Below are 16,221 nucleotides of genomic sequence, written 5' to 3'. Positions count from 1 at the left end.
AAAAAAACAGTATATTTTTGTTGAGAACTGTAAGACCCCCTTTTGGGGACCCCTACTCTAGTCTCGGGAGTGTGAGAGCACCCAAAGAAACACGAGGACACAACTTGCTGTAATTACATGAGGACGTTTAATTACGGAGCTCCGGACCAACATGCATCCCACACAGGAGATAAAGGATGTCGGCCATGAGGCTCGAAAGTTAGGGGTTTTTATGGGGTAAGGGGCTTAGGGGTGTGGAATTCAGCATAGCGACACACTATTGGCTTATTTAAACATTAACAGAAAAATTACATGTACGTGCAGGGTGTCAGAGTTCTGTGAGTTGTTAACTCAGTTCAGATAGCCCTGTTATGTCTTCACATTCCCTTTATCTTATGGTCAAGATGTTCCCAGGAATGTTTTAACTACGGGGCATACCCAGATTTGTTTTTCTCTATTCTCAGCCCCAGGCAGCCTCTAGGCTCACAAACAACCAGCAATTTCTGAGTACTTTATATGACTTACAGGTCTTGAAATTTCATCTTTCTTTCAGAACAAAGATGTGTTAGCACGTGTGTGCAGTGCTGTAGATTGTATAGATAAGGGGATCTTATCTGGACAGCTTTGTCCATGTCCTGGACCTCCTACACAACCTCAGTCCCCACTGTGTCAGGAGCCATAATGGGACGAGCTAATAACTAGCAGGTGATCATCCTGAAGTGGCCTGCCTCGGATTATTATATCATCTGCAACAGGTGAGCCCTCATTGAGCAAGGCTCTGAGGGACTCATTTTAGGAAAGATTTCTGCTATTAATATGCTTTTCCTGTTGTTATTGAACATACATAACTACCACTAAGTATGAGCACATCCCTTTGGAGCAGATCTCTGCAGATCCACGAAGATGTACTATCTTGTAGTGATGCTATATAGACAAATAGATGACACAATGCTTAATGAGGATCCTATAAGAATTCCTAAAATTGTATCTGTGATCATTAAGCTTTTTTATAATGGGACTGCTATTAGGTCCTTTACTGATAATCAAAGCTGCAATGACAACTCTCCCAGTCTCTCAAGTGTCACCAGTTAATTACTCTTAGATAGTAATCAGACTTTCTTCTACTCAGAGCACATTCCAAGAGGTTGTAAAACAATTAACCATCGGTCATAAAAGGGAACTAACAATTTATTATAGGTGCTAGGGCAGAAGATAAAATATTGACTGGATTTATCTATACAAAACCACTTATAACTTAGTTATGGTTTTAAGCCTTCTGTGAACCTGTGGAGCTGAGACAAGTGATGGATGTTTAGCTCAACAATCACTCCTAATGGATATGCATGCAAACATCCTCTGTTGTAACATTCTATTTCAATTTATGATTTGATTTTCTGTGTGAACTTTGGATGAACTTTTTAACATGTGATCATGTATTATGAATGGTGTTTAAGGGCTGAGGATAAAGAGAAGAGACAAAACTGGGGGCCGGGGTTGAGAGGAATGGAGGTGAGAGAACTGAGCTGAGAGAGGAACTGAGCTGAGGAGAAGTTTTTAGAAGGAGAATGCAGAGTGGAGTAGGTTAGAAATTATAGGTAACATAAACTACTAAGACAACAATGTGTAGAATGCAGAGGGAAAGAGGAAAAAAGTAGATGTTGCAGAGAGCAAAAGGAGCAGGCAGGCTTCTCCTTACCATGGTACAGAATAGGCCCCATGGTAAGGACAAGGCAGGTTTAGTCTTATTAAAAGAAACAAAGGTTTTTTCTTACAAACATAGATTTAATTCATTTAGCATTAAGAAGGTAGAAGCCTTTTCTTTCTCTATGTAATAAGATTGGAGTGCTTTTTTTTTTTTTTTCATCTAGAATGTGTGAGTTCTTTCTGCAACCATGCTTGGTCTTATGTTCCATATGCATATGTAAGTATGGATGTGTGTGTAAGTATGTAATTGTGAGAATGCATGAAAGCTGGGCCCAACTGGCTTCGAATGAAAATGAATAAATGAGCATGAATGAAGCTGAATGTGAATTTATGTGAGATTATTCATATTTGCTTATGTAAAAGTTTTTCTTTCTGTGAGCGTTATTCTCTTCTCCTGGCTCAGTAGAAGTTTATTGCTCCAAACATCCTCCAATCCTGAAAGCAAGTGGCATCTGGAGAATAGGGGAAAGGGTCTAGCAATTAATCCTTTACTTAATCTCCTGCTGTTTTAGGATGAGATGCTGAGTGCCGAAGACTGCAGTTTCTGACCTCAGAGGATCACAGAAGGCAGGTCAGCTACAACTGCATAGTAACTTAGACTTAGATAAGTAAACTTTTTATTATATAGCAACCCTGAATTTTTGGTAAGACAAAGTCTTACCCTCCACCTATGCTCTTATCCCTCTGCTCCCTCAAGAAGAACCAACAAGAAAGAAGAAACACCTCACGCTGGGGCTGGCCCATATCACAACTGCATCCTTCTCAACTGATCTTTAAAGATGTAAGCAAAAGGTACTCTCATTCAACTACTTCCCCTGTATTTCACTTAATAAGAACTGCACAATGCAAGCATGATGGTGTGTATTTAGATATGTAACAAGTAAGTGTTTGCTCTCAGCAAAAACTGTGAAAGTTCTTGATTCAATATGAAAAAAGCAAAATATGTTATGCTGAGGTTGTTATGGTGTTCAATAAAGTATATTAGAAAGGAAAAAAAAGATGTAAGCAAAAATAAATTACACTATGAACATAACAAGCCAGAAATTAATAAGCCTATTCATTTCTATAAACTATAGTTACCCAAAATCTCTCTTTAATTGTTAATATCCTGGGCACCCTTCCGCTTGTGGGACAGATTGATAACTACCCTGCAAGTTGAGTAATGGGCTATGCAAGCTACCTACCTAATTCCAGGAGGGAGAAGGCAAACAGCCTAGTGAGTGAGGGAAGCTGGGGCTGAAGTCAGGACCTGGTGAGCACAGGGTCACTGCCCACATAGGGGAGGAGCAAGCGGCTGAGCAGTGGCAGGTGGAGTGGTGGGGTCTCCCTGAGGCTGTGCAGGGAGACAGATGAGTAGGCTATTGGAGGACCCGCACCAGTACTATGGAAATGCAAATCCCTGTAGATCTGGAAAAGGTCAGGCACTGGACTTGAAGCTAGGGCGGAGAACCTCTACACAGAGTACCTTTAAGGGAGGTGCTCGAGTCACTCAAGACTTATTGGCCAATCAGAGCCTTTAGGCTGACCTGCCAGTCAGAAGGGAAGGTGGTGTTTTCCAGATGCCTTGGCGCGAATTTCAATTAGTCGCTGAGCAGGCTTGAATGGGCCTGTGTGCTGTGCTCCTTATCCTGCCGCTGGATGCTGTGGACTGTGCTCAGGCAAGCTCCGAAGTTGCGACATGGTGAGCAAAGGGGCACTGCCAACAATGGGGAGAAGCAGGGGTCTGAGCAGCGCGAGCTGGTGTGGTGGGTCTTTACCAGGACTGACTGGGAATCGGTGGCCACGTGTGAGGTCCCCTGAGGTCCTAGCCACTCGTGGGACCTAGCTGTAGGCTCTGAATAACCTAACTGTGGGGGGCTGCATCTGTGCAGAGCATTTGGCCTGTGTATAGAAAGATCTTTGGCATGATCCCAAACTCAGAGAGTCCGAGTTTCTACACGTTCTGTTCTTAGCATTTGACGTTAAGGTGGACAATCCATTTGGAGTTAATTTTGTGGAGGTTGTAAAAGACATCTCATCTCATCCAATATCAAGCTGTGATGTAAAAGTGCAGGATTGATGATGTAAAGGATAGTAAGGCACCCCAAGTAGAATTTATCTGAGGGTGGACTGCATGTAAAACATCCTACAGATAAGTAACCCCACAGGTAAGAGTTTAGGTTGCTAGGATACACATGCTTGTTCACCAGGATTGCCCAGAAATTGAAAGGAAATAAAACTTGAGACCTGTATGTCAAATAGCCCAAAGAGTTGTTTGTGAGCTTTGAAACCTGGGGCTGAGAACATAGCAGAACAGACCAGGACATGCCCGGGCAGACCCATCGCCTCCCTATCTCCCACCCCTCTGACCTAAGTTAAATGTTAACAGGCTGCTGATGTTTAAATGGACCAATCATGTGAAACCGCGCCAATTCCTCCCCCAGCCCCACTCCTTTTCTATAAAAACCCCTAGCTTCCAAGCCTCGTGTGAGATATGTTTCAACCTGGAGCTCCGCCATTAAAATACCTCGTGTTGTTACATCAAGGTGTTGTGTTCCATTCGTGATTCTTGGGTGAATCGGGAGTTGAGTGGGGGTTTCCCCACTAGGTTCTTTCAAAATATGGCTCCAAACCATAATAAAGAAAACAAACTTGATTTACAACCAGCCACTAGGCCCGTCTCCATATCAAAGAGCAGGCCTCTAACCAGCTGCTCAATGGGGCATTACAGGATTACAATCTACAGTAAGGCCTAGTGTGCCATAAAGGTTCAGTTTTCTTCTTGAAAGAAGCATAGTTCTGCCACATGGGCTACATGACACTTAGTGACAACCATGTGAAAAGGGTAAAAAGAAAAGAAAAGAAAACACTGTTGTATTATTGAGTGCTGGCCTGATCATGCTGTAATTTCCCTGAGGTCCCCATGTCTGGAGCATGACATAGCTCCTTCTGAAACCCAGGAACATGCTTGGCAGAGCCAGTCACAGCCTGGGGCCTACTCAACTGGCTCCTTGGGAGCGTACCCTGAGACCACTCTTCCCACTGTATGGTGCTGTGGTTATCATTCCCAAGGCCATGAGAGATTTGGTCAGAAATGTTTTTGAGAAACACTGAGTTGCCCTTGTGCAGCACTGTTTAATTAGACTTCTCCTGAGTGGTGTGTCCCATTGTACGCTGCTTCTGCTGACTTTATAGTTTCTTCATCTTTCTCCTGACTTCATAGATGTCTCCCATCTCCTTCCTTTCCCTCATGTCAATTGTGTTCAAGATGGTATTCTTTAGAAACTTACTTAGCATGAGTCATAACTTGTGTAAGACCCCCCACCCCCACCCCAGCTTTTTTACTTTCTACCTTTTCCTTTTCCAGTGTTTTTCATCATCTGGAACCTTCCACTTAGGACACTGTCATTAACCTGCTGTGCACTGGTGTATTTAAGAAATGATCCTGGGAATATGCTTGCTGTGTAAATTTCCTATCTGTCTTAGTGGCTAGACTTGCAGTCTCCAGTCTGTATTTAAGTTGTTCAAAAGATAACCTCAACCTGAACCTAAAAGAGACTGAAGGGTGGCAGCATATGTGAAATGCAAAATCCATCCTAGTCTGGCTCCTCTTTTAGCCTTAATCAATGTAGCTGGTCTTTGCTACTTTTCCCCTACCCTTAAACCCTTCCCCAACAGCACCCACAGTCCACTTCCCCCCCACCCCCGTCTCCCCCCCACCCCTGTTTCACCCCCTAACACCAGATAGGAGAGTAACAAGGATGGAGGAGAAAGAGATTTTTGAATCTACTTTCTTTCCTTGTACTGGACCCCCCAGCATGAGTCAAACAGTCTCTGATACCGAGAGCAAGGATTAAAGATAGAAAAGGCAGCCCGGTGTGGTGGCACACACCTTTAATCCCAGTACTCGGGAGGCAGAGGCAGAGGCAGAGGCAGGCGGATTTCTGAGTTCGAGGCCAGCCTGGTCTACAGAGTGAGTTCTAGGACAGCCAGGGCTATACAGAGAAACCCTGTCTCAAACAAACAAACAAACAAATAAAACAAAAATAACAAACACCCTAACTGAAGTAACCCACACCCAGAATGACAAACATGGCATGCATTCGCTTATAAGTATATATTACCTATTAGGTAAACAATAATCAAGCTGTACTCCACAAACCCAGAAAGGCTAGGTAGAGATGGGCTATAGGAGGGAAGCACAGATCTCCTTTTAAAGGGGAAATAGAGTAGTTTCTGTGAGTAGACTGGGGTTTGATGGGAACAGGAATGGGAGGGATCAGTTGGGGGGGATGCAGGGGTAAGTAAAGTACAATGCAGGGAGAAACAGCTGGAATTAGGGGTCATTTGGCGGTTACTGTAAAAACCCAGTACAACAGCAACTTCCTGGATGCTATAGGGTGGCCCTAATGAAGACTCCAAGTAATGGAGAATATGAAGTCTGAACTGAACATCCGTTGAGGCCAGCCAGGGCTTCAGTGTTGGAAATGGGTTATATTTGGTTGAGCTGTTGACTAAGGTGGTCCCTTGGAGATCCTTACAGTAGGATTGTGACAGATACAGCTTTTGTACTGTTTTTGTAGATAGTGACCATCACAAAGGAGTGTAAACATATCATCTTGGAGGCTCAATTCCTCCTGATCATCTAGACCTAGTCCTGAAAGCTTCTAACCTCTGTACAATTTTATCTAGGTCTAGAATGTTTTGGGCATCTGAGACTTAACTGCTGAATAAAATCACCCCCTTTTTTTTTCTTTCTGAACTTTGGCTGGCTGGTCAACTCAGTTGTTCTGACTCAAATTCCTCTTCATGCTAACCGATTCAAACTGGCTTCTTTCACTTCTGACTGAATTGCTGTGCTTGGCCTCAAATGAATTCTAGCAATCTGTTCTCATCTTCTGGTACAGTCTCATTCTCTAGCTCATTCTTTCTTCACCTGTGTCTAGCTCGTTTTCTCTTTAGCCTGTCTCTGTTAAACTCTCCAGGTAAAACTGCCTCCTCCTCTTACCCTCTCAGCTGCTTCCTCTTATGTTGCCTCTCTTCCCTCTCTCTTCTCTTGAGAGTTGGGCACATTCTATTTTGTCAGATCTTTCTCTAATTCATCATTTTGTCAGCCACTCAATTAGACATTGCTTTCAAATATGAATGCTTCCTTCTAAAACTAACTTTATTTTCATCGTGTGGCTGCAAACATGTGTACTAAGGGCTGAGCCACACCACAAATAGAAACAGCTTCCCTCCCCCATTCCACCCCCACCCCCAAGTAAACTGGATATTCCCTGGGTTAACACTGTGATCAAATACCCTGCAACACAGGAGTTCATGATAAGCTCATCTTGGGCCCAGTCTATGTCTGTGAAATCAGAAGTTTTGCTCTCAGCAATGTGAAATATATGTCATGTAGGAAACAAAAACAGTCATTTTCTTGTTTTAGTTTTCACTAGTTTGAAATGTGGAATCACAATGTTTCTTATTTCATTCCAAAAGAAAACTCTTGATTGTTGTCAAGAAAAACCAATGTCTAAATAACTTTTCAATAAAATAAATATGTGATATTGTACAAATTTGCTGCATTAACTATATTATACATTAAGAATAAATACACCAGGCTGGTGAGATGGCTCAGTGGGTAAGAGCACCCGACTGCTCTTCCGAAGGTCCGAAGTTCAAATCCCAGCAACCATATGGTGGCTCACAACCATCTGTAATGAGATCTGATGCCCTCTTCTGGAGTGTCTGAAAACAGCTACAGTGTACTTACATATAGTAAAAATAAATAAATCTTAAAAAAAAAGAATAAATACACCAAGGTATAAAAATGTTAAATGTTTAAACACATTCTCCAAAGCAAAAATGAAAGTATTACCATCTAACTTACTTAATGCAGAGAAAATAGAGATGAATCAGTTATTTAAGGCAATTACATGTGTGTCCAATTGTAATTTATCATCAGTATTTAAATTCAAACAAAACAGTCTGTTTCTTAAATTCATTTTTACTTTTTCATGCAGTATGACTCACAGGCAGAAAGCTTTCATACCATCCAAATAAAGCCACTTTCTGCATTTTTACAGTGTACTATAATACCACATTTGCTTCCCATCTATAACAACTCTTGCTACAGAAAGCTTGATTGTTCATTTCTCTTCTCTATATAATGTGCTAACTAAACATTAGTAAAACCCTTTGAAAGAGATTGCTTCAGCTAGATTCTGTGCTTTCTGCCATTCGGTAGGGAGTTGGCAGGAATTTGACATTGAACAAGGACATGGAAGTAGGCTCAGAATAGAATAGTTACATTTGGGCTAATACAAAACTCCAGGTAATCTCAGCCAAGGAATGTGTGGCATTCCTTTTATCTTGGTGGTGCTGATAAGCCCCTTAAAACTTACAATTCCTGGACTTTGTTTATTAGCTTGTGTATTCCTTGACCTAGAACTGACCTTATTATTGGCTTGTACTTAAAATGGTATAAAAGCAGGCTTGAGAAAGATAGACCTACTTCAGCCTCAGCACTGGCTGGAGTCATGTTATAGTGTTGTCTAATTGTCTTCTTTTCAATCCTCCCTCCCTCCCTTGAGATCCTGTTGACTGACTGAGCTGAATGGTCACCCTTCATTTTCCACTGCTACCTGCAGATAGACAAGATGGTTCAAGTCCTCGTATCCATCTGATAATAAGAGTGCACAAAAGATTAAAATTATATGGGAAAAAGAAATGGGTCAACAACACTTAAGCTGTAATCACATGCAGTTTTTATGACCAATTCAGCACTGACTGTGAGAGTCTTTACAAGAACTTAATCCTTTAACCTTTGCTATTGTCTTCATTCCTTTAGCACACTGTCACCTTTAGGCACCCAGCTTGTCTTCAACAAAAGAGCACTGAGGTAATTAGGCTACCATAATACAACTGTAATGAACATGAGAATTCTGGTTCTTCTTTAAACTAATTTCAAGTGCATGGAAACTATACTGAGAAGACTGCTGGGATCTATGGCAATTCAGTCATTTTTATGAGAACTCAGTAGAATGGGGTTGCTTGGGAGTAGGTATTATGTGCAAATGTATCAGAATACATACATTAACTATGTAAAATTTTATATCAACTATAACACAACATGGTCTTAACTAATTTTAGTTGACATCTATGAAAAATCTCAACCTACTGCTTTCAGAGTTTATTCCTAATACACAACCCTGTATCACATTCATATTCATTATTCAATTCTGGACAATGTTTTATTTTTCACTCCTTGTGTTTTCTCAATTAAGTTATACTTAGTGAGATATCATTTATGTAACCCTAACAATATATTCTGTGTCCCTAAAGTCTATGCTAAAGTCCTCTTTCTATAGCTTTGTACATTATTTCACATCATTTTCAGTTTCACATACTTACAACTGTAAAAAACACCATTATAGGGAGGTTTTAAAAAATAAAAGGGGTGTTGGGTCGGTTTAATTTGTAGCATAAATTCAAAACAATCTAAAGAAAACTCCTAACAGGAAAGCTGATTCCAAAGTATTTTGTTTGTTTGAAGTTGCATTCACTTGGCTGTAAATTCACAATGTTGGGTGTTTGTTTTAAACAGCTGAGTGATACTTCATTGTATAAATGGACCACATTTTTTGTTTATCCATTCTACAGTTGAGGTACCTCTTGGTTGTTTCCAGTTTTTGGCTAGGATGAATAAATATGCTATGAACCTAGTTGAGCAAATGTCCCTGAGGTAGGGAGGAGCACCTTTTGGATAGATTCCCAAGAGCAGTATAGCTGGGTTTTGGGTAGATGGATTCTCAGTGTTCTGAGGAACCACGATTCTGAGGAAATACTGATTTCTATAGTGATGGTATTAGTTTGTACCCCACAAGGAGTTGGGGTTTGTTCCCCTTTCTCCACATTCTTGCCAGCATGAGCTGTCACTTGTATTATTGATCTCAACCCTTCTGACATGTACAAGATAGATGCTCAAAGTAATTTTGATTTGCATTCCCCTCATGGCTAAGATGGTGATGATTTCATTAGGTATTTCTCGGCTTTTTGAGACTCCTCTGTTGGGAATTCTCTGTTTACATCTATACCACATTATAAATTGAACTTTTTGCTTTGGATAGTCTAGTTTCTTGAGGTTGTTATATATTTTGTATATTAGGCTTCTATAATATGTGAATTTGGGTAAAAAAAATGCTTCCCATTGCTTAGACAGCCTTTATGTCCAGCTGACCAGGTTTTTGCCACTTTTAATCTATTTTGTTTTATTGGCAAAGAGGAGAAACAGAATACACAGGATGAGTATTGACCTGTAATTTCTTAACTTTTTTATTATAGTCTTGTACTTCATTTTAAAAAGACTTCTACGTCTGTCTGTCTTTTGGTCTCTCTTTATTTGTGGTGGTATCTACATTGTGTGATGTTATTCACTATAATCTAATTATATTGTTTCTCTGGAAAATAGTAGACCTTTACCTATTTGTCTTCTGAAAATTTACTATGAGTTTCTTTAGTTTTTCATAGTTGGGAAACAGTTTTAGTTTCCTCTTCTTGATCCTGAAGGCTTGCCTCTCCTCATTTTTGGCAACTCTGTTTTCCAGTTGATGCAATCAGCAATTTTTAGGGTTTTGCTACTTAAGTGATTGATATGGTTAACACATTAGATTTGGCTTTTTAAAACTTTCTGATATATTATTGTCTGTGTGTCCTAATTAGCTTAAGTTGTCAACATTTTGGAGCCTACAGTCATCTCTCATTAAAATGGCAGGATGCTGTGTCTGTGAGAGATTGTGTTGTGTGATGTTTGATGTGGGAAGGAAGGCTCTTCCACTGAGGGTGGCAGGATCCCTAAGCTAGTGGGCCTGGGCTACATAAGAGAGCTAACTGAGAGTGAGACAGTTACCAAGCAAGAGGTCAAGGCAGGAAACAATGTTCATCCATGGTTTTTGCCTTATTTTCTTGAAGCTTGAGGTTCTATCCTAAGCTCCCAAAATGATGGAGTATGATCTGACAGGACCAAACAAGTGAACCTGTTCATTACCTGAGATGCTTTTGGTTAGAGGATTCAATCAAAGTAGCAGAGTAGTGAGTCAGAACCAAGAAAAGAAAAAGAAAAGGCACATAAAGTGATTTTGTTGCTGGACAGAAACTGCACATGTTCTCCTTTGGAGGAATGTGGGAGATATCAGGACTTGAGATGGCAAACAGCGTAGAAAGCTGTACTTAGAGCTTAATTGTAGCATCTGGAAGATTGGAGTATTGCAAGTAATGCAGTTGAGGTCATAGGATTTTAGTTGAAAATGGACTGCATGAAAAATTTAACTAGAGGTGATTTGTGTGGTAATTTGACCCCAAATCTTTCTTATTCTTCCCATGCTCTTACAAATTGAGTAAGGCAGAATTAAAAGATATTGAATCTGTTGGATGATTATTTCCAGTAATTCACTCAGGACTACAATAAGGAAAACAACAACAAGTTGGGCAGAAATAAATGCAGTCTGTGGCTTGTAGAGAAAAACAACATTGGGTAGTTTCAAATGGCAGCCAAATGCTGAGACAGGCCTGAATTCAGGATTGAAAGCCAGGAAGGTGTCCTAAGGAAAACACACCCTCCTGCTAAGCCTTCAATGAATGGAAAGGGAGGTGAGGTGGGGGGGGGGATAGGTAGGCTAAGTGATTCCTAGTCCGGAATTCTGGGAAGGAGCTTCATAGAAAACCTGCTACAACTGTGGTCCAAGCATGGCAGAGTCCATCCAAACGTAGAACCCAAACTTAAAAGGAGCACCCAAGTTCTGGAAATAAGAAAGATGTAACTCTTTTACCGAGACCCACCATAATGGGCCGCGTTTGTACCAAGACCGTGAAGAAGGCGGCCCGGGTCATCATCGAGAAGTACTACACGCGCCTGGGTAATGACTTCCACACCAACAAGCGCGTGTGCGAGGAGATCGCCATTATCCCCAGCAAGAAGCTTCGGAACAAGATAGCTGGCTATGTCACGCATCTGATGAAGCGGATTCAGAGAGGTCCTGTGAGAGGCATCTCTATCAAGTTGCAGGAAGAAGAGAGAGAAGAGAGATAACTACGTTCCTGAGGTCTCAGCCCTAGATCAGGAGATCATTGAGGTGGATCCTGACACCAAGGAGATGCTGAAGCTTCTGGACTTTGGCAGTCGCTCTAACCTTCAGGTCACTCAGCCTACAGTTGGCATGAATTTCAAAACACCACGTGGAGCTGTTTAATCTGTTATGCCATATTTTCAATAAACCTGAAAACAAAACAAAACAAAACAAACAACAAAAAAAAGAAAGATGTAAAATGTAAGGTCATGGATTCTTCCCTTGTGGTTTCTGTTCAGCACTGTTCCAGCCATCTATGTTTGCCAGGATAAGAGCCCCAGTGAGGGAGGAAACTGTGAGAGTGCATTGCATGAACCTGTGAGGATGAAGCCCGAGTTGCATTTTGAGACCACAAGATGTTGAGATACCTAAGCTATGAGACACCTGCCATGGAGAGCTGTATATAAAGAGTGCAAGTAACTAAACTGATAGATATATGAGAAGTTTCATGGATAGGTGTGGGAAGCCGTTGCAGAGTGGCAGTTACAGAGTGGCAGTTGCAGAGTGGCAGTTGGCTACAGCTGGCCACCACACATACATAGCCAGTAAAGGTTCTTTTGCCAAGGTGAGGTTTTGAGAATTGACAAAAGTTAACCAATCAGATGAGAGACAAGTTAACCAATCAGATGAGAGAGAACGCCTGTCCTAGGCCTATAAAAGCAGCACCAGTTCTGGGCTCGAGGTCTTTTCGCCTCTACAATCAAGCTCTCCCAATAAACATGTGCAGAAGGATCCTGTTGCAGCGTCGTTCTTCCTGGCCAGTTGAGCGCGCGCTAGAAGTGGTGCCGAAAACCCGAGACAAGAAACATCTTCAGGCACGAGCGAAGAACCCCTGCTACAGGGAGGATTCAGAACTGCATCACGGGGAAGGAGCGGTTAATAAAGGTTCCCGTAAAACAGACTGCTGAGAAGGATCCAGCGTGGATTCAGAACTCTTCAGCTGAGGAACGGTGGTACCGGTAAGTCTCCCAAATTGATCCCCGGGTTAAAGGGGGATAAAAAGGAAAAGAAAAGGGAGGAAAAATAAAAGGAATCAGTGATAAAGAAAAGGAAATAGTGAAGAAAAGGAAAGGGGAAAGAAAAAAAAAAAGGAAAGGAAGGAAAGAAAGGATTGAGACAATAAGGTTCCCGGCTTTGGGACAAGTTAAGGTTCCTGGTTTTGGGACAAGTTAAGGTTCATGAGTTATGCTTTTTTCTCCTATTGACCCTTTGTGGGTAGGTCTGATAGTTTTGGTCTTGTTTGTTCTGATATATGGACTCTGTTACTGTTTGAAACTGTGTGTAGAGGCAGTCAAGACAGGTCAGAAAATCCTTACAGAGCAACAAGAAAGTATGTCGGAAGAGGAGAAGGGCTTAAAAAGAAAAAGGAAAAAGAAAGGAGACACAGTGTTATCAGGTGGACAGAAAGGACAAAATAAAAGAGCCGAGGCGGAGGAGGAGGAAGGCATGCCTTTCACCTGGGCAGTATTTAGATTGGAAAGCCTTTCTTATTGAATTTGCAAATGAACAGGCAGTGGCTAACTCTGCTACAGGAAATCCAGCATGGGATAGGGATATGCTGCTTGGTCAAGGTCACTTTGCACAGCAACAGGCAAGATATCCAGTGCAGGTGTTTGAGCAGGTGAATCAGATTGCCATAAGGGCGTGGAAATCAATGCCCACCAGTGTTGACGTGGGCGAGAAGGTCTGTTTGTTTCCCTAGGATCATTGACAACAGCTGTGGGTCCCAGAACGACTGACAAGGACTGTGAAAGATCAAGATGAATCCCAAGATGATCCTGCTCCTGATGATTGAGACAGGGATAAGTATACCTTTGTGGGCCATAGTAAGATCATGGCCAGTACCTTTACCGGTACATTCCAATTCTTCTACCTAGCCTTTGTTTTTTTGCAAAGGAATGTTTTTTGGATGTGCCTTATGCACGACAAACTCTTCAAGAGCCACAGGTGTATAAGAGTACTAGTTTTCATTTAAATTATACTCTATGCTTTGTGCATAATGTGGATAAACCTTTTACACCCTGTAATTTTTTTTTAAAGAAAAAGATTATCTCTAATTGGGCAGATCAAATTAATACTGCTGACACTATAAGTCAGATAGCAAAAAAAAAAAAAAAAAAAAAAAAGGTCTGAGGCATTGCTTGCCCTGCAAAGGGCAGATTCTCATATCGCCTCAGGGTTAATGTTAGTGAATCAGAGAATGGATATTTTACAACATAACATGGAACAGATGATGGATGTCATACAAATGAGTTGTGTGGCATCCACTCCGCATGTGTGCACTACTCCCATTAGGTATATTAATGATTCTTTTATTAAAAGTACAGACCTATCGAATTACCTGAAGGAGAACTGGTCGCAGGAGCTGGAAAGGTTGCAGACGAGGCTGCAGATACATATCCTGAACCTTAATGGGACCAGAGTGGAACCAGTGACCCTCGGAGACTTTACCTCTTGGCTTACGTCTGCTTTTTCTTACTTTAAGGAATGGGTGGGAGTGATTTTGTTTGGTGCTGCCATATGCTGTGGACCGGTGTTCATGCTCTGGTTGGTATGCAAATTCAGAACCCAACAAAAACGTGACAAGGTGATTATAACTCAGGCACTTTTAGCTATTGAAAACGGCTCCTCCCCTGAAATTTGGTTATCTATGCTCAAGAATTAGTCAGCATCTGAGTTCTCTGCTCTTGCACTCCACAGCACTGAGATGAGAGAGACTCAACGATCATTGATCAGCCCTTGCACATCACTGAGGTTTCCTCATTGCAAGCGATAGAGTGATCATGATTTCCCCACTAATTCATTTTTTGGCTGGCCTCTTTTGCAGAGTTCGCCCTAGGTCATTTAGCAGTTACTGTCACACAGCACTGCGGTATCCAGAGACGGGCAACTTTCCTCATGCACAGACCAACCTAAGACACGGGGCCCAGTGGCGATAGGGTTACCCTATGATGGGAAAGGCTGTGACATTAGAGGAACGACCTAAAACAGGAGCCACGGCGGATGGACATAATTGCACAGGCCTAGACCAGCCTCATTTTATTAAAGCAAAAAGGAGGAGATGTGGGAAGCCGTGGCAGAGTGGCAGTTACAGAGTGGCAGTTGCAGAGTAGCAGTTGGCTACAGCTGGCCACCACACATACATAGCCAGTAAAGGTTCTTTTGCCAAGGTGAGGTTTTGAGAATTGACAAAAGTTAACCAATCAGATGAGAGACAAGTTAACCAATCAGATGAGAGAGAACGCCTGTCCTAGGCCTATAAAAGCAGCACCAGTTCTGGGCTCGAGGTCTCTTCGCCTCTACAATCAAGCTCTCCCAATAAACGTGTGCAGCAGGATCGAGTCCGGCGTGCACAAGAGATAGGGCCATCTATGCCTTTTGAAACTGAGGCCCCTTGTCTGAGATAGTTACATGATGTGGTGTTTGTCCTTCTGGGTTTCCTGCCTTGGTCCATTCTTCCCTCACTATGTACACATTCCTCTCTATTGGAAAGGTAAGGGGCATTCTGTGCTTTTGTATGTAATATAATAACTTGACTTTTGATTTTACAAGATGTAACAATCAAGAATGTCAGAAGAGTGCATGGAGAGATGCCTCAACAGTTAAGAGAACTGGCTGCTTACTCTTTCAGAGGTCCCGAGTTCAATTCTCAGCAACCACATGGTGGCTCACAACCATCTGTAATGGGATCTGATGCCCTCTTCTGGCGTTTCTGAAGACAGCTACAGTGTACTTATATGAATGAAATAAATAAAGCTTGGGGAAAAAAAAAAAACAGTGTCCTAAGAGACTTTGCTACATTTGAAGAATGCATGGGCTGCTGCAGACTGTTAGGGTCATTGAAGTTAAACTGTGTACATTTTCAACATGGATGACCATGATCAGAATGTAGTTGTTTGAGTGAAAAAGCTCACAGATAGGGTGATGTCTTTGAACACTTGTTTCTTTTTGTGGATTTCTTTGGGAGAGCTTAGAATGTTAGGATCCAAGAATCACTTAAGGAAGAACCCCCCAACTCAAGTAGTATACAAAATCATTTTATTCTGCAGAATTCTATCATGCAGGGGTGTACCATTCACTAGGATGGAGACAGGTACTTAAGCTTTGCAAGCTCAATTTAAAGACAGTTTGGAGAATTCCAGAAAGAAGTAGGTGAACTTTATTCTGATTGGTTGGCTCAGTTTCCAGGTGTATGGGTGTCTTTGGGATTGGTTAAGGTCCTGGGATATTTTGGGGAATTTCCATAACCAATGCTGACTAAGTATTCTTGGTTTAGGCTTGCCTCAGGCCTGGTGGCAGGTGCAGCTCCTGGAAGCTCCTGATTGTCTGTGAGGGTGGTTTTCCTAGAATTGACTCATTTGGACTTTTCCAATTCTAGGAAACAGCAACTTAGACCTAGTCTCCCAAACTGTCAGTTTGCAGCCTGTCATGCAGTCAGCCTGGCTCT

General features: G+C 41.8%; 1 pseudogene; it reads left to right on the top strand.

Annotated features, from left to right (window-relative positions):
* The first annotated feature begins 11,476 nt into the window (after positions 1-11,476).
* On the top strand, positions 11,477-11,935 carry Gm20762 (annotated as a pseudogene).
* Positions 11,936-16,221: the final 4,286 nt, after the last annotated feature.

Source organism: Mus musculus, chromosome 19 (assembly GCF_000001635.26).
Source record: "Mus musculus strain C57BL/6J chromosome 19, GRCm38.p6 C57BL/6J".
Lineage (NCBI taxonomy): Eukaryota > Metazoa > Chordata > Mammalia > Rodentia > Muridae > Mus > Mus musculus.
The sequence above is the reverse complement of the archived record's forward strand: the minus strand, read 5'-3'. Positions and strand labels throughout refer to the sequence as shown.